The sequence below is a fragment of the Ischnura elegans genome, chromosome 5, assembly GCF_921293095.1.
Source record: "Ischnura elegans chromosome 5, ioIscEleg1.1, whole genome shotgun sequence".
Lineage (NCBI taxonomy): Eukaryota > Metazoa > Arthropoda > Insecta > Odonata > Coenagrionidae > Ischnura > Ischnura elegans.
Window position 1 is genome coordinate 114667519 of NC_060250.1, and position 25822 is coordinate 114693340.

Consider the following 25822-nt stretch of genomic DNA (forward strand, 5'->3'; position numbering starts at 1 on the left):
TTATACATGCAATTATATTAAAGATAGAGACGCAATGAGATTAGATTACCAACACTGAGTTAGTAAATTTCCATCAAAAATTAATTAACCAATATGCTATAATTCCACTAGATGAAGCCTAGTCACAAGTCTCCATATTCTAATGATGAGTCACTGATTATGATATTCTGTCTTATGCAGCCAACGTAAACGAGAAATAAATACTATTTTCGAGATACCCAATCGGACTCTCTTCTGCATGCACCTAATACACAATGCATTGACTCTCTCTCTCTCTCTCTCTGAAATGAATTATAATAGTGCATTGACTCTCCCGTTGAAAATAAGCGGAATTTACACCTTATTAAGCATTAAGAAGTCACCCTGGGAGTGGTGTGAGATATTTCCCCATATTCCGACCGATGCATAGGTTTTTCTATTAGTTCTTTTAATTTTCTTTTGCTTGAGGTAAAACTGGGCCTTAATTATCATACATAATCGCACATAAAATAAAATTTATAATTTATGGTCCAATTTTGATCTCAGAGTATTGTTACCTTGATAACAAATATTTCGCAAGATAAAATGGCATGTATATTTTTCCTCTCAATTCCACGACTAGATATTTCCATGGCAATAACGACCATAGACTAATCTGAATACAAATAACTTAATGCATTAAATCTTAATCGTTTCCCTCCAATCGAAAGTAAACAGGAATTTCATCAGGTAGGACATATAATATCTTTCCTGACTAGGCACATGACACAGAGACATAAGGAAGGTACTTCTCAGGAAAGTATTGCCAAAAAACTATGTCAAACGAGTTTATCGCGAAACTTTAAACCGATTTTCACCTAGAATAATGTTACTAATCTTTATTATCTGATTACTAATCTTCCCACTATCTTCTTTCCTACGAATTCCCAATATTATAATCTAATTCCTAATCTTCCGACCGATAGAGGAGCACATCCAAGGGAAGAGAGAAGATTTCGAAAAAGCGGAAAGAGGTGATATGCAGAGAGAGTGCCTACTGAAAGAGAGGAGAGAATGTCGGAACAAACGGTTCGCGGGCACTTCCTTAATCTTTCCGCGCGTTCGCACACGTTCGCGGAAAATGTGTCAAATCTCTCGAGCGGGCGCGCGCATAATACCGTCAAAGACTATTTATAATCCTTCCTTCCCTTTCCTTCTCTTTCTGCACATCCATCACCCCTCCGCATCGCGGCGTCGGAGGAGGAGGAACGGGCACTTCTCCTGTTGAGAAATGCTTCCGCCTCGACAGCTCCATCTCGCTGCCACTACCTGCCTCGGAGCTAACGAAGGGATATGATCGAAGAGACCTCATCGATCGAGAGAAAAAAACAGCAAGAATACAACAATACCTCATTTCCACCAAAAATAGAATAGATGTTTATTTATGCTCTGGGCATACCCTTGGAACAAAACACAACGCAATAATTTTCGCCGGCCTTGATGGCGGCGGGGTTATATCCTCGCCTGCCAAAGTGAAGGTCGCGGGTTCGAGTCCCGTCTGAGTAGGTTGCCCCTACCCAGGGAATGGCCTTGTGTGATAGTCATTGTTTCATGTTATTTCCTCCGATGTAAAATGCCTTAAATGAGCTGTTTTCGGGGCGATGAAAATCAATTTATTATCAATAATTATCAAAAACGCTTCCCATTAACCTCTGTACTGATATAAACAATAAGACGATTGAAAAAAGCAATCACACAATAAAACGTAGAGTTTATTCGAGAATGTGAATACCCTGATGAGAAACCGAGGGGTGACTATAAGGACACAATGCAAACAAGAAGGTTAGACTGCACAAAAAGAAAGACTGAGAATGTTTGCATTTCCCTAATCCTGAAAAATTATACTATCCCATAGGTCACTCATCTCTACCCTGGCCCTCAAAAACTAATCCAGAAAAAATTAATCGGTATTGGAGTAAAAGAGATGAGTCTCTCAGTCTCTGAGGTATGAGAGAGTTTAAAAAATATATTGATGACTCAGAGAGACGACTCAAAGTTGCAATCTTTTCTTTTTTTCTGTCGTTTCCGTCCGGGCAAATTTCGTTCGCACAAATTTCCGATCCCCATCTGTCGCTTATCGCACACTTCCGCCAACATTTCCGCCACCCTTGCATTTGCCAACGACTTCCTGCTTTCTCAAAGGGAAACATCAAATAATTCCTGCGTGAATCTGTCTCCAACAAACATCTTAGTTTCCTCCATTTATAAGATTTCAAATCCACTAAAAAAATGGTGGGAGTACAAACCAACAAGAGCAATTCCCGATTTCTGCTCATGAATTAAGAGTGAAATGATAAAATCTGAGATTACGAGCCTGGTTTGAGTGGCTGACAACGACGACAGCAAGAAGTGTATTTCGACAGGAATTATTACTGTAACTACGCATTTAACAGTCACGATGAAGGGAAATTATCAGGATTTTCATGAAATCTATTTAATATCATATCATTTTCAAAGCTTTTTCCACAGAAACGTCGAAGTTGGGGGTTGTAATAATGGCCTCGGCTTTTGGTTACTTAGCAGCCACTTTGAGCACAATTGCATTTTTATGCACACACACATTAATAGCACAATTGCACTCTAAAAGCAAAACTAGATTCTGATGTTCCACTATTTTCAAGTTGAGATTTTGAGTACACTTTTTAAAACAATGGGATATTCGTGAAAAATTCTATGTAGGATGAAGTAGCAACTAATTCAGAGTTTAATGAACCATCCTGTGCTCCAGTATGCATACGCAATTAGTCCAATGGGCAGAGGATAAAAACTGAGGATTCTGACTGGGTGACTAGATGTAGTACAAAACCGGAATTAATTTTCCCAGACAGCGTAATAAGGCAAGAGAAATGGATGACAGGAAGTCAAAAGCAACTTTCATTTTTTCCTAATGCACGTGGCTGCTAGACCACGAAAGAAAATTATGCAACGTTTTCTTTCGTATAGCGTTCGCACGAAATAGCCAAGGGTTCTCAGAGTTTTTCATGGCTTATTGACGCAATTGAAACATGAATAACTTCGACGGCCTATGCAAGTGTCGACAGGAGTTTCCACAAGATAACAGGCATACGTCGAATTTCGACTGAAAGTTCGAATGATCAAAATAATGGAAGCACCTAGATGTTCACGTCATGAATGGTTAACATTTTTAAGAAAAATTGTATTCCATATTATTTCCTAGGAGAAGACACCGAAGAAAATGACAGTGAATGAAGAGCAAAAAAGGACATTTCTAACCGTTTGTCGCAAAAACCACTGTCCTCGATTTACAGGGCAACTCCTGAGAACGAAGACTGGACATTGATAAACAAAAGAGTTCTCTCAAGTAGTGGTGTAGCCAGGAATTTTGTGAGAAGGGAGGTCCAAAATCAGGGGGGAAAATTTTTGAAAAACATAGCACTAAGTTTAGGGTTTTCAACTAATTGTAACGCTTTTTATAATCGAAAAAACTTCATCTTTCTAAGAAATCTTTTGTAAAGTCATGATTCTTCACTTTTTTGTTTTCTTTTGTAATGCAAAGTAAGGTTGCTTTTATATTTCAGGGGGGGGGGGTCCGGAACACCCTCTTCGCTGAGCCACTGCTCTTAAGGTCGAGACATACGATGTGAACGCTTTGGAAGAGCAGGGAGAATATAACACGTAATAACCTAGAGGCGCATTAAATCTGTCCTTCAAAGGGCAGGAAGATTCACTTAGGTTCAAAGGCAAGCGCACTAAGCTTTTGAGGGGTACTGATTTAATGCCTAATCTACCCCTCCATCAAATGTCCTCCCCCTCCACTTCCCGATGCACCCTCCCCTCTCCCAGCAGTCCATTCCTCCCACCTCCCCTCCCCCCCCCCCCCCCCAGCGGCTCGCGTTTTCCACGAGAAATGTCGATAAGCATCTCGTACCGTCGACCCGGAGACTTCTCGAATGTACGGCGACAACCATTGGACAATGAGATATTTACGCTAGCGTAAGCGAACTTTCTCGCTAACAACCGCTCTTTGGCTGTCTCGCCTAATACGGCAAATTCGTATAAGGTTGTGGACGCCAAGCACAACTGCGTGAACCATGCGTAGCTAATTTAAAAAAAATCATTCCCTCGTTTTCCTTCACTCTTGAATTTCCCTAGGTAAGGAAAAGAAATTTTAACTCTACTAAGTAACCCTAAGGAATTTTTTCCGGGCATCAAGCTATTTCAATACCCTTGAAACTTCTAATAATTACTTTCTATCTCACATCAAAATTCAATCGGAGTGGATCTGAATGCTGGAAATCATTAGGAAGAAGAAAAAAATACTTTTTTATTAAATCAAACATCCATTGGTTGATTTACTTCATTGTGGTTCATTGTGGCTCTCAGGGGGTTGTGTAGATGCATCCATTATGTAGAGGAACATCCGCCCAGCCTCAATCGTTTGAGGAGGATACAAACTAGGAGAAAGAAAATATTGATCCGAGAAAATTCTAGAGCTCTAGAATTTTCCAGTGTCGGCTGTTTTCCATACATATTCCTCCCCTTTCGGGACGAACGTCATAACTCCCCGTTACCATGGAAAGAAAAGCGCAGCTGATAGACTCGGGTGACGGCAGGAAAAACGGATACTAGCAACGGCGACCAAAAATGTCAAATAGAATTATCACGCGAGGATTAATCTAAATCATCGCGAATCCCCAGTGTCAACAAATCTTTCCCTCAGAAAAATATGATGAAACAGAATTAGGCATCAATTCTCTTCCCTCAAAATATAAGCAGCCCAAAACGACTCGAGTGATGCGGGTTACGAGTGTAAAGAATACGGTGTCCTTAATCCGCCGTAAGGTGATCTGTTCACCTGATACGACCACTTGTAAGTGAAGCCTGTCCAGAACAGGTATATGAAGTAATTTTCATTGAATAATATCCGAAGATTCAATTGTAATAGAGTGGAATTTATCCATATTGATTAAAAACGAGCTATTTTCCACGATTATAAAATTTATTGTGACCTAGGTTACAATGTTACTCTACCATCTTCAAGGTTTGAAGATGATGTAGCCTTAAAAGATCGTAACATTAAAACCTAGGTAATAAATTTTATAATCGTGGCAAATTGCAAGTATTTATTTCAATAATTTTCTTATAATAAGAATCTTCTTACAGCTGAGAATACAAGCATAGAAGTAAGAAAACAATTCATCATATGGAGCATGTTTCTCTATGGAAGCGAGGCTTGGACGTTGACAGGAGCAGAGAAGTCAAGAGTGGAAGCATTAGCAATGTAATGCTACCGAAGAATGATGAAGATAAAATGGATTGACCGTGTAAGTAACGAGGAAGTGCTAAGAACAGTGGGAGAAAAGAGAAACCTCCTAAAAACCTTAAGCAGGGACAACTTAGTTGGCCACATTTTGAGGCACGATGGCCTGATGAAGACGATCGTTGAAGGACAAGTGGAAGGGAAGAAGGGAAAGGGACAGCCCCGAATGAGTTACATAGAACAGGTTATTTACGATGTAAAAGAGAAGAAATATGAAGCTATTAAAAGGTTGGCGGATAGGAGAGAGAAATGGAGAGCTGCGTCAAACCAATCCTAGGATTGTTGACTCATGATGATGAATTTTCTCCGCCAGCGCTGCACAAAAAAGTTCCCATAAAATAAATGAAAACTCGAAGGAAATACAAGTAAGTATAATCTTATCGTGACGAGACGCTTTTCCTATTGGAGTAAATATCGCACTTCGAACATATGTGTAAACTCACATACGCCCCTCAATACACTTGCCAGTGGCACAGAGGGAAGTTTCTCGTGAAAAAAGGTTTGATGCTGGAACCAATGTTCTGCTCTTGGAACGCATCTACTGCTTACGTGATCGGCAGAAACGTGGGAAAACAAACGGAAATTACGAGGCACGCAAGCGTAATCAAAATCCAGAGGCGTAGCCAGGAATTTCGTTCGGGGGTGTTCCAAAACCACGGGGGGGGGGGGGGGTTTAAAAACAGGGTACTAAGTAAAGTGTTTAAAACTAATTTTGACACTTTTCATAATCGAGGCAACTTTATTTGTCGAAGAAATATTTTGTAATTTCATGATTTTTCAATATTTTTTTAATTGAAGAAAATAATTGTGTTTTTATATTTCGGGGGGGGGGTCTGGACCCCCCACACCCTACCCCTGGCTACGCCACTGTCAGCATCGGCTGATAAGATAGAAAAGACGGAGAAATTAGGAAAGATACAATTTTAAGGAGTCAAGCATGGCTCTAATAACAATAGACGTAAGTGATGAATTGAAAAAATAAACTCGCATTCAGGGGCAGCGCACATACATTAGGAATTCAAATGCACAAAGAAGGAATACGTGGAGGGATGACTGGAAGATTCCCTCAAAAACGTGCTCATTAAGAGGAGCGCACGGCGCCGCCCTGCCAGGTGTTATGGTCAATCTGGCAACATCGCGATAGGTCTGCCCACGAGTCACCCGCCTCGAACACCCCATGCTCGTCTGAAAACGTTAAGGAACAAAAGCACCGCTTATATGCGGGAGACTCAAAAAACGGAAAGCAGCCCAGACATTGAGGAGGAAGCATTGTGAACGAAATAATACTAAAACTCAAACCTAACTCCGTACACTAGTGGTTGCAGAATTTTTATAGATTATAAATTTCACAATCCACTTCGGTCCTAAGTTTTCTCTCGCGGATTTTAAACCTTTCCGTCAAATATTTTTTTCTCTCCCAGGAAGAATTTTATTTTGCTTTTTTAATTAATATTTGACATTATCCCAAAACGTCAAGATAAGTTTCAGACAGTAGATTTTGTGGTCTACCACCCTAGAATATATAATTAAAAACAACAGACTCGGATGAGGATGGACGGAATAAAATTGTTCGAAAGTCGTCAGTTTTTTCAATGGGTACAGTATATTAGACGAATCACTTCTTTGGAAAGTTACCTATGAATGATTTGAAATTTGAAGTCTCAGAAAGCAAAATTATAAATGTTAGGTAATATATTCTGCATTTTCTAATCTGAAAAATAAAATTCATTATGTGAAATGAAGGAAACCATGATTCTTCAGGGTATTAACACCAAATTACGGCAAATAAGAGACATTTCACAGACGGTTCCACGTAGAAGTAGATGTCTCGCAATTCCAAAGGCGGAGTGTATAGTTTTATTTTGGGGGGTCCAGCAACCTGCATTGCCGGGGATTTAGGGACTATAGAATACTCCCCATTGAAACGGAGTCCCCAGATGCTCTTCCCAGGAAAATTCGTTTAAATTAGCATCCGCTAACAGCATTTTAAGTACAAAATTCACTTAAACTTTTGATGATTTTGTTTTCACTGTACTTGAACGTGCACGTTTCGTACTTTTTCGGACAAATTAGCATTAAAGTAGAGGGACCAGGCTCCCCCTAAAACTTCGTCCATGCGCAAACCCCGATTTTCGATTATAGCATAGCATTAATCATGAATCATCGCTCGATCGTCGCTTGTTAACTTTCTTATGCATGCACGACGCCCACAGCGCGGCCAGTGACGAGTGCAGCGGGGCGTAAACGACCTCTAGCCGACAAGCCGAGAAATCCCACTCGATACAACGAGTCACTTTCGCGAAAATCCACGCCCACCCGCGGCTCCAGATCCAGGTTACCTAACGAACATGCGATCCGCAACACGGGGACGACGAAAGTGACGTAACAATAAAAAGTGGTTCAACAGCAACGGTGCGGCGGCGGTGCAGAGAGAGAGACCGAAGAGTGAGATAGAGAGGAAGTACGCGGAGAGAAAGTTAGAGACTGGCTGGCCTAAGGCCTCGACGGGGCTAGTGTCCACTGGCGGAGTCAGCGGACGGAGCGGGGAGAGTCCGCGGGCGGGCGGGCGGCATGCGGGCGCTAGGATGGCGGGTGAAAAAGTGGGCCCGGACAATGGATAAAAGCTCACCATAAATATTAACACGGCGCTCGAACAAAAAAGACAACAAATCCACTGACTAATCAAAGATATCTACGGAAACTTCTTGGGAATATCTAAATTTTCTGAATATTCTACGATGGGAACATCAAATTATGGTTTGGCCCATAGTTGAGCACGTCACCTTAATGGCGGCGGAGGATTCTTCCATCCCAAACCCTTTCTCACCTAACCCTACCCTGGAGGCATTGTCGGGCTCCATTTCCTTCCTCTCCACCCCCCTGAGGAGCATGGGCGTAAAAGTGTAGGGCTTGGTTCCCGTACCTCTTGTTGTAACTCTGTGAGCTCGTCCTGGGTACCCACTCCAATTGCTTGATCGAAAGTCCTCCTCTATGTATCTTTCCTATGTCTGCCAGTCCTTTAGTTTGATGATTTCAAATAAATTTATCGATTAATTACTGAAACGTTTAATGTACCTACCGACAGTAGCGGATCCAGGATAGGGATAAGGGGGGGTCTAAGCAGGGATTAAAATTCCAGCAGTAGTGGGGTTCGAAAAAGAAATACCATTCTATCTATTGTAAATTGGATATCCAAATGGGGGAGGCTATAGCCCACTTAGACCCCCTAGATCCGCCTCTGCCTACATGCGGCTGTGGAGGAAAAAATATAAAAAAGAGAAAAGATGATAAAATTCTCCCTATGCATCGACTAAAATTTCTATAAGAATACTTAGCTTCACACCAGATTCAAAAAGAAATAAAGTTCCCAAACTTTTAACCATGCAAAGCTCATATTTTTTAAAAGATGTTCTCGAATCGATGTTAACACAAATCCTGCGCACGTCATAATATGCCTCCTGGAAGCGTTCAAACTCGATAATATCTCCCATACATTGGCACAAAAACTATGATTCTCGGTTTCCTCGAACCACGATGCACGCAAGTGAGTAATGGCACAGTTAGGACGGCGCGCGTTAGCGGCAGCCATCGAGCAGGATCTTGCAGACGCAGCAGCTGATCGAGGAGAGATGAAGAACGGCCTTGAAATGGACCGAGAAGAAAACGCCCTTCTTACCCCCTCCACTTGTCGTTTTATCTCGAGAGGGGTGGGGATGGTAGGATAGGGGAGGGGTGGGCAGAAACGTCTGCTCGGCTCACGAGAGGAAGGACAAAGTCGACTGATCTCGCTAGAACTCTATAAACGGTCCTGTCTTTCATCACTCGTATCGCGGATAGGTGAGCCTCTAACAATCCTCAACGAACGAAAGATTATCATTATTTCGAATTGAAGCGAACATAACATATCGATGGCGAAGTTCTAACAACACGTATCTCAAAAAAAGCAACTTTTCAGCAGGGCAAAAAACGATAATTTTTTTGCTTGTACACTGAAATTAACAACCAAAAGTTGATGAAACTGAAAAGGAAGCATTCATTTGCAAACAAAGAGTTGTTTTTTGCTCGTATTTTATTTTTTAATGTTATTAAACTTTGTTTAAGATACCGGCCGAATATAGGATATAGGATGCAGGGCATAGATATAATATATAAGGATCATATTTTTTTATTCTACTCTTTGAACCAGAAGATGGTGGCGCTGCGTTGAAACTAGTCGTACCTAAAAATACATTGATGGAATAAAACGAAGTTTTTCATTTCATAAAAGTTAAAATGATCTTCCACAAAGTTGAGCCTTAACACGACAACGATAATTCTAAATACTTCACTTAATTTTTTCCAAGAACAATAATCTTTCCCATACGTCTGTATACTGACACATAAGTCGTTCGATCACGCTTTAAGACTATTTACAGTTACTCAGTGTACACACAGCAGCATTCGAATTGTGCGAGATACCCCTAGAGAGAGTTTGTGGGGGAAAATACAGTTTTTCCTCTACTTTCATTTTTTTATAAAACCTAAGATAACCCTAGGATTACAAAACAGTTGCCTATTTCACCTCTCTTCGTCACGGACGTTAAATTCGTTCACCCGAACAGAAAAAAAATACAACAGGATTGGACCCTTTGGGGTTCGCGGTTGAAGCAATATAGCTATTTTCTCGGGGAGGCAAAACACTTTCCAAGCAGGCTTTTTCCTCATGGGTAAACCCAGGGGAACCCTATTTGCACCGGTTTGCAACATGATATAAACGGTTGCCGAAACGAGAGGCAGCCAAGTGTATAAGAGAAAGAACTGGTTCCGTAGAACAGGAACAAAAAATAATGTCACTGGTACACAAGCCAGCAGATGGCGCTCAGACTGCATTTTTCAGCTTACATATTCATGCTAGATACGGTAATCCTTCACGTAATAGTACAGGATGATCACTTATGTTTTCTATTGCCTACGCACACCTCTACGTTTTTCACAGAAAATCAATATCGCAGGGAAGCTGAAACGACCAAAATCTTATCAACAGAAAACCCGTCAAATAATTTTCAACTAGAAAACTGTATGATATTTGCTCAAAATTTCAGTTATAAACAATCTAAATAAAACCACGAAAAATTTGCACATCGCCGAATTTTCCTTACATTTAGTTGCAGCTTACCTCGTGAAATAAATTTGCTTCTGGTTTTAGCAAAAAATAAAACTAATCTACTCCGTTCTAAAAAACTCTAAATAAACATTAACAGTAACCTGTAGCGCTAGATAATGCTATCAACAGTTAAGGCATTAATTTGTATTTAAAGTTAGTTCCCTGGACCCAACCCATTGTCACGCATTAATATTCATTGTTTAATTTGTTTATGGATTTGTTTGATTGGTTTCTATGCATTAACATGTTTCGATGTTCTTTGTTCACGGTGCGTCTAAAATTTGTAGAGTACGTTCTTTAATAGCCAAATAGCGAAAATTTAATTTATCTTAGTTAAGATTGATCAATGAACGTTATTTTGAATTAAAAAGGAAAAACCTACAGGATTTTAAATCGATAATTACACCAAAATAATGTCATTTTAAGGCATATGGGAGGGGGATGAGCGTTTTGAAAACTCAGCATCAAACACGCATTCAGTAAACGATCCGATACCATTCCTTAACTATAAGAATACGAATTAGATATGTTTCTACATGTTTCTTAGACTTTACATCTTGTCATGCACTCATGCGGTGGCTTTCGACGAAACAGTACGATATATACGGCACGCACCTGTCTATCTCAGATTTTTTTTAATTTCTATACTCCGCTTAATCTCTATCAACGCGCTTATCACGTAAAAACTCCTCGTTGCCATGGAAACGGATACAGCTGATCGAATAAGCCGGGCTACATGACGATAGGAATTAATATTTAAATATGGACACCCAACATGCTAGGAAAGTACATTTTTAACGCGAATACCCATCTAACCTTTAATATTATTTCATGTATATTCCTAAAGTTTCACGTAGCTGGCTGAGTACTGGTACGCTCACGTTTTCTATTAAAAATTCGGAAGTAGACTCAACTAATACTGAATGGCAGTAGCCCACATCCACAAGGCCAAATGTAGGACACACATCACATGCAAAAGAAACAAGTAGACAATTGCACAGCGGCTGCGTGGATCGATAAAGTGCGCAACTGCTCGGATGGTGAACCATGAAAATATTTCATGAAAAAAGCTTGCCAAACGTGCATGAAAAAATAAATCGGGAGAAATATTTCTATGAAAAACGAAAGGCGCATGAAGGCATTGCTGAAAAATGCAGAAATGTTTCCGCGGAGCGAAAGTAATAGCTTCGTCTCTCACGAACGTAATCATACACACATTGCTTATAAAATCAGTAATATTTTGTCCTCTTAACGAATGAGGTCAAAAAAATATGAGTTTCCAACATTTCCCCATAATATTCAACGAACGCATTGTTGCTGCAATTAGTCAATCAACAGACAACCTTCAAAGGATCCAAACCTTACGATATCTATCATATCAATATCAAGAGTCAAATGATCACATAAGATATCGTTCTGGGAATGAGACAAAAGCTGGGGAAATATTACAAGAGTAGGCAGGTGGATTGCGACGGCAACTTATCAACAATACAGATATCCAATCATGTCGTAAATGCAGCTTTGACGCCACACTGACATCCACAAATTTGTGAGAGTGATATACCTTCAATATTTTACTTGAGGTCATTTCTCAGGTTGAATCGTAGGTAATAGTATATAATCAATAGCCTGCGAACCATGAAATTCTCTACTGTCACTTAACCGAATTATTAAATACTGGCACTGGAAGAGAATCAAAACTCTTTGATGGGTTACATAGAACATGGTTGATCAAGACTTGACTTCTCAGAGTCAACTTGTGTGGAACGGGTGCGACCTGCTGCAAATTAGTAATTTCCCAAACTACAAGTTCACCAGAAATCTAAGGACCGCATCACAGTGTCCAAAATATTTGAAAAGGGTTACATGATTTAGAAACTTTGTAACGGAAAGGTATTGGAACAAGTATTACCTATTCTAAACTTTACTATTTCACGACCTGCACTACAGATACTAAACCAACCTCAGGCCCCGGGGTGTATGTAAGAAAATAATTACAAACACCTTAAAAGGGGAAGAGGAAAATCATCGACAATGAATATTAAGTGGAATGCATCAACATACACGGGGATGGCGAAGCAAGATGGCGGCCTGCGCAACGCAACACTGTGGAGAGGAGGGAGAGATATACATAGAGAGAGAGGGAGAGACCACAAAATAAAAGCATCACGATCCACTCACGCACACGCGAGGCAAGGAGAGGTGGGAGAAGGAGGAGGGGAGGAGAAACAAGTGGAAAAAAGGAAAGATGTTGACCCTGAGAGGTCGTCGGAGGAGTAGGGAGAGAGATGTGCCCAAGTAGAAGAGACAAGTACGTACCACAAGAAAACTAGAGAAGAGGAAAAGCACAACGGCTGGCGCCCTCACACTAACCTTTTTCCTTCACTTTCCCGGCATTATCTCCTCACGTCGAGGGGTCGATCACGGGCCTTCCGCTGTCGCACTATTCGAACTCGATTCACTTCTTCCCGCTGTTTCCCTCTCGAGCCGCAGACAGGGTGCTGTCTTAAAAAAAAAATCTTCAGAAATCTTCACGCTGAACTCTCTTGGACCCCTTTTGCCCCGGGAGTCAACAACAACAGGGAGCGCAAAACGCGGCACTAAACAAGCACTCAGAAACGATCACAAAACACAAAATCCTCTTTTTCAGGCTGGCTTCTGGCTCGCCGAGTGAACGACCGAAAATCTAGTGGGCAAACAGATGGTTCAGTCGACCTAAACCTTGCACAGAAGAGATCGCTGGAGGATGGATTTGCCGTAGAAACTTTCAGCAGTTGTTCGAGGACCTTTTTCGTATCTCAAAGCTCAATACTTAATCGTGGGGTAACAACTGACGGAGGTGTTACGATAGCAACGTACTAAAGGTTGATAACGATGAACACTCGATGAGGGAGATACTGCGACTCTGTTGTTAAGGTGACAGATAGTACTGGATTTAGAGTGTTGGTCCAAGTATTGGTCGAAGAAAACACTAAATAATTCACTAAAATATTTCCTTAGAACAACTGGTAAACTGATGGAATTGCACTGGTTAAGGTGTAGATGAAAAAGATTTTTGGACTTCCAAAAATATTAGATATTATTATTTTCAGATAAACTTATAACTATAAGTATCAGACACTTTGCTAGAGATGGATAGAGTTTTGTATCCTCCTTCAGTGAATCTTCCTCGGAGCGAGACTTCAAGACTTCTTCGATGTAATTCGGCGTGGCTTGACTTGCTTGGTGCGTGGTTTATCAGACCTCAGCGTATCACCAGCAAGGAACGATTAAGAGGAGCTATTCCGCGAAGGAAGCCTTCCTCTGTCGTATCTAAAGCGAGGATGTTGTTCTTAGAAGAACAACAACGCCTTCGGGTGTGCGAGCTGAATCCGACAACGAAGAGAACGAAATAGGAGCACACGGAAATTAAGAGATCAATTCGTATCACTCCCTGAATTCTTCTCTCCTTCTTCTTGTATTTTCCCTCGCAAAAAAACGTGCCCGAAGTTGAGTTAGGCCTTCCACGAATGGGCGAACACGGCCGCACTCACTGGAAATGGCGGGAAACGATGTCCAACGATAGAGGCGGCAGGGTCGCCCTCTCGAAGACAATTTTAAAAAAACTTGAATTCGCGGGCTGCCGGAGTTTTGCGGACTCTTGGACACCGTTCCGCCTGCGGACCTCGCTCTAAGACCGCCGGGAGCTGAGTGAAGCGACGTGCACAAGGCGAAGTGCCAGCCAGCCAGACCGAGAGAGAGCCTCGAAACACCTCCCCCCCTCTTCCTACTGAATAAACCCCTTCCCCCCCCCCCCCCGACTCTTTCTCTCCTCCATAGGCTTCCCCTACCTCCCCTTATCGCCCCACCCCACTGCCATTATACGACGCACTGCCGCACCCCTCCCCCTCCTAAACCATCATCGCTTCCCCGCCTATCTATTCCCCTCTCCCCTTACTTCACCCTCCCCGCGTTCCGTATCGACCAACTTGAAGCGCGCGCTGTATGCTGCTGCCGCTCTCCCCTCTGCCCCCTCCATATATTTTATTTCTCCCCCCCTCCTTCTCCCACTCCACCCTCTCTCGTCACACCTCTACCTCCCCCCCCCCACGTCGTTGCTGCGTTGCTTGTGTGTTATGCCTCCTCCTCCTCCTCCCCCCCCACGACCCAGTCACAACGATGGGGTTAGGTGCACAAAGAGGGTCTGAAGGGAGTCGCAGGAGGTGGAAGGAACTCCGTGGAGCAGAAGGCAAAAGTGAAAAAGGCATGCAGGCAATAGCGACAGTATAACGCCTAAATACTTACTAAAAATAAGCGGTGATCAAAATGAAAGGGTCTAGCAGGTTAAGATGGAGAAAAGCGCCCCCAGATATTTTTAAATATAAAAAATATACCCTTAAAGTGCATCCAAAATTATATATTTCCCCAAAGTTTCAGGCATCAACAATGGAAAATAACCCAAAAAAATTGAAACACGATTTTTAGTTTTTTTGACCATATCTCCAGTTTATATTTTTGTAAAATCGTTTTCTTGATTTTAAAGTGTATATACTGTTACGTTCTACCATCCTGATTTTTATAAGGAGATGAATTCCGGGTCCCTTGGATTTTCTTATGACCGCCTATGTTAATTTACTCGCACGTAACGTGTTAGGATGATACGAAAAAATCCCCACTGTTGCGAACTATTCTTTGGTCCCTTGGGTAATTGTTACGGATCAGTTGCTTGAATAAAGGCGATTTACGGAATATCAGTCGGAAATCCTGTAATACCATCTTTTATTATGGAGATAACGAAATCCCGTTTATAACAAATAAAACAATGGTCCCCTGAATATAGTTTTAAGCGAGTTATACTGTGTTAATCAACGCACTGTGGTATAGAAAGTAGGAAGGGATTGACTGCGAAATTAATTAAAAATCGACTCCAAAATACTCACTTTAGTACAGCACTAAGCACAGTTTGCTTGGATTTTTGAGGGTAGTTTTTACCCCAGGTTAAGCTCCAGATGATCTCGATCCAGAGATCCTGCATTCTGGGTCGAGGGGCAGTTCCTTTCCCAGGGTGATTCCTCGTTGCGAGGAGTTAGTTTCTATGTGTCTTGAGACTTCTTCCGCTAAAATAATAACACACTTATGTTAGGCATAGACTGTTACTACTTGAGTACCGTCTGATTGTTCAAATCTAAAAACTTTTTCCCATTCTGTGAATCAACTTCCATGTAGATTAGTAAGTTGGTAGACATCTTCCGTGGGTGATTTTAATTATTTTTATGAAGACCAGCTAATCCAGTAGTCTCCTTAGTCGTCGAAATGAGCGTGGAAAGGGAAATAAAATAATTTTTTGAAATAATTGTTAAATGTATTCATTTCAATGCTCCTACGATACCAAATAGCCTAAACGAAGATGCGCAAATTAGTAAATATATTGAGCAGTAAAGTGAATGGTCCAAAGATAATTTCTGCCATGAATTGCGACATGCAACGTGAATTGCAATTCCTCAGATTTCAAAAGCAATCGGCGGAATATCGAACAATTCAGGTAGTTGATATAACAGAATATTTAAAATTAAAAATGCTTCCTGCTTTCCTCTTTCATTTAATTATCCAGAATATTTCCATCGCAGGCATTGGATAAGTAAATTTGTTCCTAAACTCCTTAACTTGGAAACTGTCAAATTTTATGGACAACAGTTGCATTGAAAATAAAATTCTCTTGAAATACTACACAGCTAGTAGCTGCTATTTGTTTTTATAAGAATAAGTAATATCGCGAGCATTAATGTGGCTATGATAATTTCACTAGTTACCTGTATAATTTAATCAATGCCGGGGCGCACAAAGATAATAATCAGTCCAAATTTTCAACTTATACGACTAAAATCGTTCAGGCTTAATTTTGTGGAATAATGCTATATCCATGATTAAAACACAAATGGTAATTTCCACACTATTTTATTTAACACTTAACGACTTAACTTTAAAATAAAATAATGTGGAAATTACCATTTGTGTTTTAATCATGGATATTTCAACTTATATATTAGAGGTCGCGATGTTACTCAGATATTTCAAAAATAAATTTAGTTCTTAAGCAATCTTATTATTTTTTCTTGTATATCCTAGGACAACCTAATATTTTGAAGGAAGTCAAATACTGCATCACATACGCATGACTTACTATCTGTTTAGATTTTTTTCATTAATCACTCAGATAATACCAGAAAAAATCTGAAAAGGATTTAAGGTAAGTCGTCGTCGTTTCCGATTCTTAATATCCGTAGAAGTCGCAAGTTCTTAATTTATGACATTGAACTGTGTGAACATGAACAGTTGGAAGACGATGGCAACTAGATTCCTCCATTCCCTGTGTCCTTCCATTTCATGAAACCTTTTCGGGAAAGGAATATGCGTCCTATAAAATAGCAAATATGGCAGTGTTATCTCTGAATCCTTGCCCTCATCCCTGGCCTCTAGTGCCTTTCTCCTCGTACATACTTCCATGGCCAAGGTGATCCCAATCACAATGGCCTTGCGTTCTAGAATTTCTCCTCCAAAATGCTCGCGAGGTGTGCGCGAAGGCTTTCCCGATTGACTCATTAGGAGCCTTCTACCAGAAATCCGTTACGCCTTCCCCTCAATCATTCATTGTCAGCCAAACCCTAAGGTTAGTATGAATCGCTGGACCCGAACTTACTGAAATCCAATCGAATTTCGCGTATTTTGGATAGAGAGCCAGCTATTTACCGAATTTACTCACTTAGAAGTATTGCATTCCTCAAATTTGTATCCTGCAGTTCTCCATTTCTCCCTTTCCCATGCAAGTTATTTCACCAACCTCAGGCGGTACCTTCCTCGAACCATTCTTGACCTTTCCTAGGTAAGTGGCGGATCCAGGATAGGACAAACGGGGGGGGGGCTAAGATGACGGTTCTATGTAGTGTAAATTGGATACCCTAAGGGGGGGCCATAACCCCCTCTAGCCCCTCTTTGGATCTACCACTAGATTTTAAAGTACCAAAACATATAAAATAGGACCAAAGCTTAGAGGTAACATTTAATTCAACACGTTTAAGTTGGTAAATATTTAAAAATATAAATAAATACTTTTATACAAAGTGGTAACTCCCAAACACCTCGATTTTATCTAGCGTATGTTTCTACCCAATCTACAGCCCCTACAGCAATCTACAGGGGGGCTACAGCCCCTTTAGCCCCCTCCCAATAGATCCGCCACTGTCCCAGGTACTTCTGCCCTTGGTCTTCCTTCAGGGACTTTTCTATCAGTTTCTCCTTCCATTATGTTCCCCATGTTGCTGTGTCTCATTAAGTGGACAATCCACTGTGTTCTTTTTTGACGCACAGTCATCCATAGTATCCTTTCTTCCTCTATGCTTCAATATACCTCCTCGTTTCTCACCTTATTCGTCCATTTTACCTTCAACACCATTTTCCAACACTAGGTATCAAAGATCTCCATCCTTTTTCTGGTCATTTTCTACAATCGTCCAGCCATAGAATTGCACTCCCCATACGACAGTTTTCACATACTTTTTCTCCTTTCCCAGCGATGTTAAAAGCTCATTAAACTAATGCTATGTTCACAATTCTGAGGAATTGAAAGGCTGTTTCATAATAACTTATATACACAGTTCCCTGTATCTGAACTTTCAAGGTACTTTCACTGCACGTAAAGAGATTTTTTCCAATTTAAGTACCGGATTTACCCGACTTGAGTATCCTCTAAATATGAATAACGCAAGATCCATTTCATTTCTGCTCTGTGAAACCAAAAGGTGAGTCAATTTGCTTTCAAAATCTCAGGGGTCCGTGTAATCTCAGGGATCCGCCAGGAAGAAATTTTTGTCACGTTTATGGACCAAGAATATGATAGAAAAGGGGTAATATAGAGGACACCTGAGGGAGCTCATGATTCACTTGTAATTTCTGCAATATCACAATACAGCATAAGTTTCAAGCACACCATATGAACTGATAAATATTTTTTTATAAATATTAGACCTTACTATTTTAACAAGCACGAAAATTTAAAGCAGAATGATGCCACGCTTTAATGAATATCCTTTTACTCCTTATGATAACACTAGCGTAAATTTGCTAGATAAGACACTGAACTGGAAGTTGGACGTCAGATTTTTAGCTTTCCGAATCAATTCACGGTCGGACTAACAATAATGCATCCTATAAAACCTTACTGAAGATAGCCGTAAGAAGAAGTGGAGCTAGCGAGATAACTAATCACATCAGTTTTTTATAAGTTTTGAAATTGATTCAAATGGGACAGTCTCTTGCCATTATGGAAAAAGGTGTCCGAATAGCAAAATATTTGGGTACATATATTTCGCGATACTTTCCAAACTTTCCTAGTACTTTTAGTATTAGAAGTACTAGTGCTAGTAGTAATACTAGTAGTCGTCACAGTCTTTCTACGTCCGCTAAGAGCTCATCTATTGCGTCCTTGCAGTTTGGAAGGGATCTCTTTGCAGAAATTAATATGACGAGCACTCCCAAGAGCAAGGATTAGTTTATGACATCTGAGGTTAGGGCCTAAAGGTCAAGGTAGTCCCGTCAAATATGGATAACGAACATGTTCATTCCGAAAAAAAACATTGCAGAAGGACGGCGACTTCTCAAAAAAGTCTTCGAATTCCACTGTTATCGTTCAAGAGTAATAGGGTGGTTTCCTTCATCAAAGAAAACTAAAGGCATTGATCGCGATTCGTTACCCATCATTAGTGTGTTCATAATATACAAATTATTTGGTTTTAGAAATACCGGTTTAGTCGAATGGCAATGATCAATTTTATCCTCATTTGAAAAAGGCCATATTGGCGCCCATGCGATGCCACTCCACGTGACGTCAGAGGGACCTAGTTTCTATACGAGTAGATAGGAGTTTTACATCGTCTGAGATTACCAATGCATGCATGAGGCACAGAGCTCAGGGAAACATCTCTTAATAATCACCTATTAAAATTACCTAAGTTCGGAAAGTTTCCTTCGTTTGATAGGGGAATAATATTCCTTATTGAAGCCAAGCGCTACCAGCTAGCAGGGTACTCTGCTACCTGCTAGCATCCCGCGTCGTATCAGCGCTCAAAACCTCGCCCCAAGGTCACTTGCGGCAGCGGGAACCAGAACGACGTCATACGGAGTTTTCCCCATCATTCATACTTAGCCGTCGCGTTTTCGCGCGCTTGAAAATTTTCACTTTTCATTTAATCGCGAAAAATAGATATCGTCATTTATAAATCTACAAGCGTGAAATAAGTACTCCAGGAGTAATAATCTTTCCGTTTAGGCAATAAAAATATAATAGGAAACACCCTACTGTCCCATTCGAGAAAAATATTCTGAAAAAACAATTTAAAGGTCGGCGAAAATCTATACGCTCAAATTTAGACGAACGCCAGTGAGTAGTACTATTTTTTGATAAAAAGAAACTAAAATATAAATGCCGCTACTGCAGAAATTGGTATGAGATTAAGGTGCTTGATAACATCGGAATCATAATAGAATAAAACCTTGGATCTTCCTATATGACTGATTTGTCAATTGGAAAAGGAATTATGATAGTTAAACGATAATAGTACCAGAGGAGACTAAATTTCTGGAAAAACTGAGAGTAAGAAATAAGTTTGATTGAGCTGTCTGAAGAGCACTAACAATAAGCATATTTTAATTTATTTCAACGATAAACGCCACGAAAATTTTTCCTTTTTCACGATTCTTTTCACTTTTGCATTAAATGGAATTTCGTAGAATGCTCAGTAACAAAATTTCTCATTTGAATTCGTAAATGCCGGTATTATTGAAACACTTAATTGAGTGCTGTAAAGTTATTTTTTTATTCACGTCAGCAAAACTGATTTTTTTAACCGGTGAAGTAAAACTTATAAAATAAATCAGAGAGAATTCTGAATTAAAGTAAATTCTTGACATAAATTTGATAAAAATTTTGATTTAATTTTCGGAAAGAATAAAATTAGCATGAAATAATGTTTCAATTACATACTGGTCTAATATGACGTCAGAGAGTACTATTTTACCGTATCGAGGTTTTTTTAACGACACGATCAGAATAAAGTTAAATGAATGAATCGATATTCACAATAAAGTGTAAAGGAAATTGCATTACGCATCAGGAAGCAATAAGTAATTATTTACTTCTTTGCAAAATTAATGTTTTGTAGAATCGTAAAAAAAACATGGAACATGTAAGAGCCGCGGATTTGAACCGCATATACTATTACTAGAGGGTATTTCCATGTCAATCCAACACAGAAAAAGGATATTTTCAACCCGATTATTTCAGATTTCTTTCAAATTTGGTGAATTCAATGATCCCAGTAAGAGACTGAAGAATTTGGAGAGGTAAATGACGATTTTGATAAAAGTTGCAGGTCTGCGAATGTTGGAATTTTGTCGAAATTTCAGCGTGTCTCTAAAAGATAAATTAGTATAATTCAGGTTCTATTCAAGGTTGAAAAATGAAACTCATGTTTTGGAAAGCTAATAAGTAGGGATTTACGTTGATGTACAACATGACCTATTTATAAGAAATTCAATACTTGAGATCATCGACCTTGACCTTTGACCTTGGAATTCTCAAAACACCCCGCTTCAATTTTTTAAATGAAAATAAATACCATTGCTCATACCTTTTACTATACGCATTCAAAATATCAAGGAGGAACACTAGTAATCGTGCCCAAAAAGTTATTTGTCTACAGCACTATACAACCAAAATCCAAGAAGTACCACTTAACTATGAAATGCCCATTGTTGAACAGCATAGGTCGTGAGTATCCTTGAACATAAATATGGCTATATCATTGCAGTGTTACAGAAAGAAATGTGTTTGGTAGCTTCGATGAAAATACAGTAAAACTTGATAAGAACCAGTGGTGGATCCACAGAGGGATAGGGGTGGTAATCCCCCCTGCGGTATCCAATTTACTCAAGATAAAATGACAATTTTTTCGGACCGCCACTATCGCTGCATGATTACCCCCCAATCCTCTACTAGCCCTTCCTTATCCCTGTCTTGTATCTTCCACCGGTAACAAATCACCTCTTAAGTTTCTAATTTAATTGTTAATGCTTACTAGGTCTCATCCAGAAAGACTATATCTTTCCAGTTTGTGTCAATTGATCGAATCTTGTGAGGATGGCTAATTTTTACTTCACTGTAATGCATGCAATGCAAGAGGAAATAATATGAAAAATAAATCATATATTCAGGGATGGAAAAAACTGTGTCACGAAATATTTCGTGCCATTTGCCTAGAAAAACTGAGTTTGGTAATGCTGAATTCCACACAATCTGGACAGAGGTTTGCAGAGAAGTTTTTCAGCCAATACAATGTAGTTGTGACAGACATACGCTACCGGTTGAGGGAAGAAAGTTTTGAAACTTCAACTACTAGCGTCAATGATATTCAGGCTTCAAATATCAATTTAAATTATTTACTTTAATTGTTATTCCTTAATTTATTATTGTTGTACCCATAATTATTTAAAATATTCCGTATTTTTTCAAATGACCGTTTCAAACACTTTGTCGTCAACTACTAGTGCTTCATTATGAAAATAAAGAAAAAAATAGATACTACAAAATGCTCTAAACTGTAATTGAAAGTGCTACAAAATTTGTATGAAAGAGCTATTTTCCGTCATCATCAGTAATTTTGATTCCTTCTGGCATCAGCTATCCAGGATTAAAATTTGGTAAAAGTCTCCACCCTGTAAAATATGCAATGAATGTTCCTGAAGAACAGATATTTTGGAAACTGGATGAAAATGAACGGTTCATAAAAATGAACAGTTTAACCCACCTCTATTCGAGACTCGAATCACCGATGGCGGCGCTGAAGGCGCTATCGTAATTTGTCAATATGACCGACGCATCGAGGATATTGTTGATGATAACATCGGTGTAATCGGATGAATCGTCCATCCACTGCGAAAAATAAAGTATAAAATGCTACGGAAGATTTGTAATGGTTTTGGGGAGGTATTTCCATACCAAGGGGCAACGGCAAAATTCAATAAAGATTCAGCAACTAATAGGTCATGGCTGAAATATCCTGCACTACTTGCTCACAGCGATTATTCAAAGGGTCCCAAATAGCCATAAGTGCGTGACTCCGATAAAAAACACTACTCTTAGTAGGGTAGAAAAGAAAAAGTTTAATACGTTAGTTGCAACCAGAGCCACAGTAAGTAATGAATTTTAGCAATGAATGGAAACAGAAAGTCATTATACATACATACGAATGCATAAAATATATTACTTATGACGTTATGAAAGCTTTACAACAACAAAATAACAAGAGAGGGCAAAAAATACCCGACAATGCTAATGATTTGACAACTTGTTTTCCTAAGGTAACTGCTAGGTATCCTCGGAGCTCTACTTCCAAATTCGGCCGATAGTTGGCGTCTCCCTTGTCTACATTCTCGAATTTTTCACACGTATGAGATGCATTATTGGAGAAAGGTATTGCATACCACCAAGGCGCCGAGGAAGGTAATCTACATCTACATAATACCATGCGAGCCACCTCTGGTGTGTTTGGCAGGGGGTGACAAATCACCAACATGCAGCATGCAAGAGAACCGCCACATGCACACCGCACGGTCATAGAATATTACTAATACTAGTAATTTTTTTTTGCTTATTCATAAAAAAAAACTTGCTAATGGTTAGTAATTCCTATAGCAATTACATGCAAGGTTAGAACTATGAAAAAAAAACATGCAATGAGTGATCCTACAGAGCGACGCCATTAATACTATCAATTGAGACAACGTTGCTATCCTTAATAGTACGAGGGAAGAATGACATTTTAAATCTCTCTGTTTTGCAGTCTATTTCTTTTATTTTATTCTCATGATCGCGTCTAATGAACTAGTTATCCTAAACAACGACCTTATTGCGCACCTGCGGGAAAGCGCCAAGAAGAAAGGATTAGGGGAGGGTAGATAAAATTAGAGGGGAATACCTATCTACTTGTCAGGAGGAACCGCCTTTCCTCCACCCCCGATAGAAAGTACGTGACTCTTCCCGGAGCAGAGATTTTTCCCGCTCGATACATCACACTTGGAGGGCTTCCTCGACCGGTCGATCGGGGAGCCACCGGCGAGGGGCGGGAGAGCGGCTCTCACGATAAGTATTTCCGCACTCTTATAAGCCTTCGCATAAGCAGAGGATACAGGCGTTCGAAAAAAATACGTACAAAATTCATTCATACATATCTCATAGAAATAACCCAAAAAATAAATAAAAGCAGAAAAGTGGCCGATTGTCCAAAAAAAAGAAAACTAAAGAAAAAAATCAATCCAGGAGGATTTAAAAAATGCAAAACTATTTAAACAAATTCCAACCGAAAAAATCTTTATATTTTGGTAATTTTACAATGTTAACATTGTTGTTAAGTGAGAATTTTTTTTTCTACTGTGGGCCGATAATTGGCCACATGTGTGCGATATGCTAAGCTGATTAGTTATTAAGTTTTGTAGTATGCATTTGAACTGATGTTTCCGGGATTTTTTAAATGTGTTATTTCGGTTTAATTCTTCCTAATTTAGTGTGCAGCGCATGCGGTCACTAGCAGCCTTTACTTCAATTTCTCCTTCACTGACAATGGAAAGGTCCTTTACACTCGTGTCAAGTAATTTTTATTCCCAATGCTTTAAATTCATTCTTCAACTTACTTTTCTCGAGCCAAGGGAACACTATCAATGCTGAAATAGTGGTATAATACTTACCGTAGCAGCAGTACAAAATCCGGGTTGAAAACCCCAGTCATTGAGGGAGCGAGCGAGGATACAGACGTTCTTGGCGTCGCTGTAATTGCAAAAAGCGATAATTAATCTTGTAATGATAATGTTACTCAAATTTGGTAAATCTACTTTTTAAATTAGGTTTTACGAGATGGGGTATTTTTATCAATCACTCAAGTTTTGTCCCCATTCACAAATCGATTCTTTTTTTTTCAGTTCGGAAAACAGCATTACATCCTGAGACCTACCCATGACTCCTGTCTTCTTCCTCGCTTTTATTACACCCTTCTCTCTCTCTCAAGGATATTTCACACGGGTCACGTATTTGCAAATCTGACGTATGATCGAAGGCGCAGTCAAAATTGCGTCGTTAACAGTGGTGATTGCTAGAATATATGCGAGAATGCGTGGACGTGAGATGGCAAAATAGCCCCGGTTCTAATTTCATCCGTGCATTCGCGCAATTGCACGTCATAAAGAGAAATTAATGCAATTCTAGCCTGCGCAATAATGTCCCCCGTGTAAAACGACCTTAAAGCCTCATTCACACAAGAAAATTGGCATGGTACAAGATGCTAGCAAGCAGTGGCGGATCTATGAGGGGGGCTAAGGGGGCTATAGCCCCCCCCCCCCCCTTGATATCCAATTTACACTAGATAGAATGGTAATTTTGTTCGGACCCCACTACAGCTGGGAGGTTAGCCCCCCACTTAGCCCCCCCCCCCCTTTCCCCTATCTTGGATCCGCCACTGCTAGCAAGTATAATATATATTTCTGGGACCAAATATAGAATGCTAGAATCTGACATAATCTGAATCACGACGACACAATACAAGTTGCGTTTTATTCGGCTATATATGTTATTCAGAGAAGATTTGTTTTTAACGGATATGAATGGGAGCGTTGTTGCGCACAATAAATAAAGAAATGCGCTGCGAACGTTACAAAGAAAAATTTTGAGTGGCCGACGGCCAAGCGCAATAGAGAATCGATCTAGCACAACACCAATAATGAGAAAAAGCATATCAGCTACGATTATAGCGATACGTGATATCCTGTACGCTATTTGTGTGCTGGAAATTCTGAACTAGCTATTATATAAGGTCTTAAGTAGGTTCAAACACTGTGCGATTCAAGATTTACGGTTTTCAACATCACCATTAACCTTGTTCTTCCAAATAAACAAAGACACTCTCAAACAGCTGACCCCCAAATTCATGTAGGAAAACAAGAAATATCAAGGAAAATTTATGAGAAAAGAATCGATGAAATACCTGCTCGAGTAAGAAAAGAATCTGAGAGCACAATCCCTCCCGTCAATTTCTAGTGGAGTACGCGTTTAGCTATACAGGGTGCGTTCCAAAAGTAATGCAATTAATTTTTTTAAAGCAACTTATTGAACAGATTTGTACTACCACTTTAAATTCTTCAAACTACTTCCCTTGAGGTTCTCCATATTTTTCCGTTAAATCTGGCCGACCAGTGCGGGCCCAGGAAGGCTTATTAAGGGAACTCTCGCAAGGTCCTCGTCAGGACTGATTGTCTATCTTCCAAGGACGAAAAATGGGTTAATTTCAGGGCTGCCTTAATCT

At 39.9% G+C, this 25822-nt stretch overlaps 1 protein-coding gene across 2 annotated transcripts in view; it reads right to left on the minus strand.

Annotated features, from left to right (window-relative positions):
- The window catches only part of LOC124159434 (dnaJ homolog subfamily B member 3), a 301576-nt gene extending 287416 nt beyond the window's left edge, over nt 1–14160 (minus strand). Inside the window, exon 1 of one of the 2 annotated variants that reach the window (XM_046535242.1) lies at nt 12816–14155. The gene's annotated coding sequence lies outside the window, so the exon portion shown is untranslated. Of the gene's footprint in view, nt 1–12815 lie in introns of both variants that reach the window. The other variant, XM_046535244.1, reaches the window with a different exon arrangement.
- Between the last annotated feature and the right edge of the window lie 11662 nt (nt 14161–25822).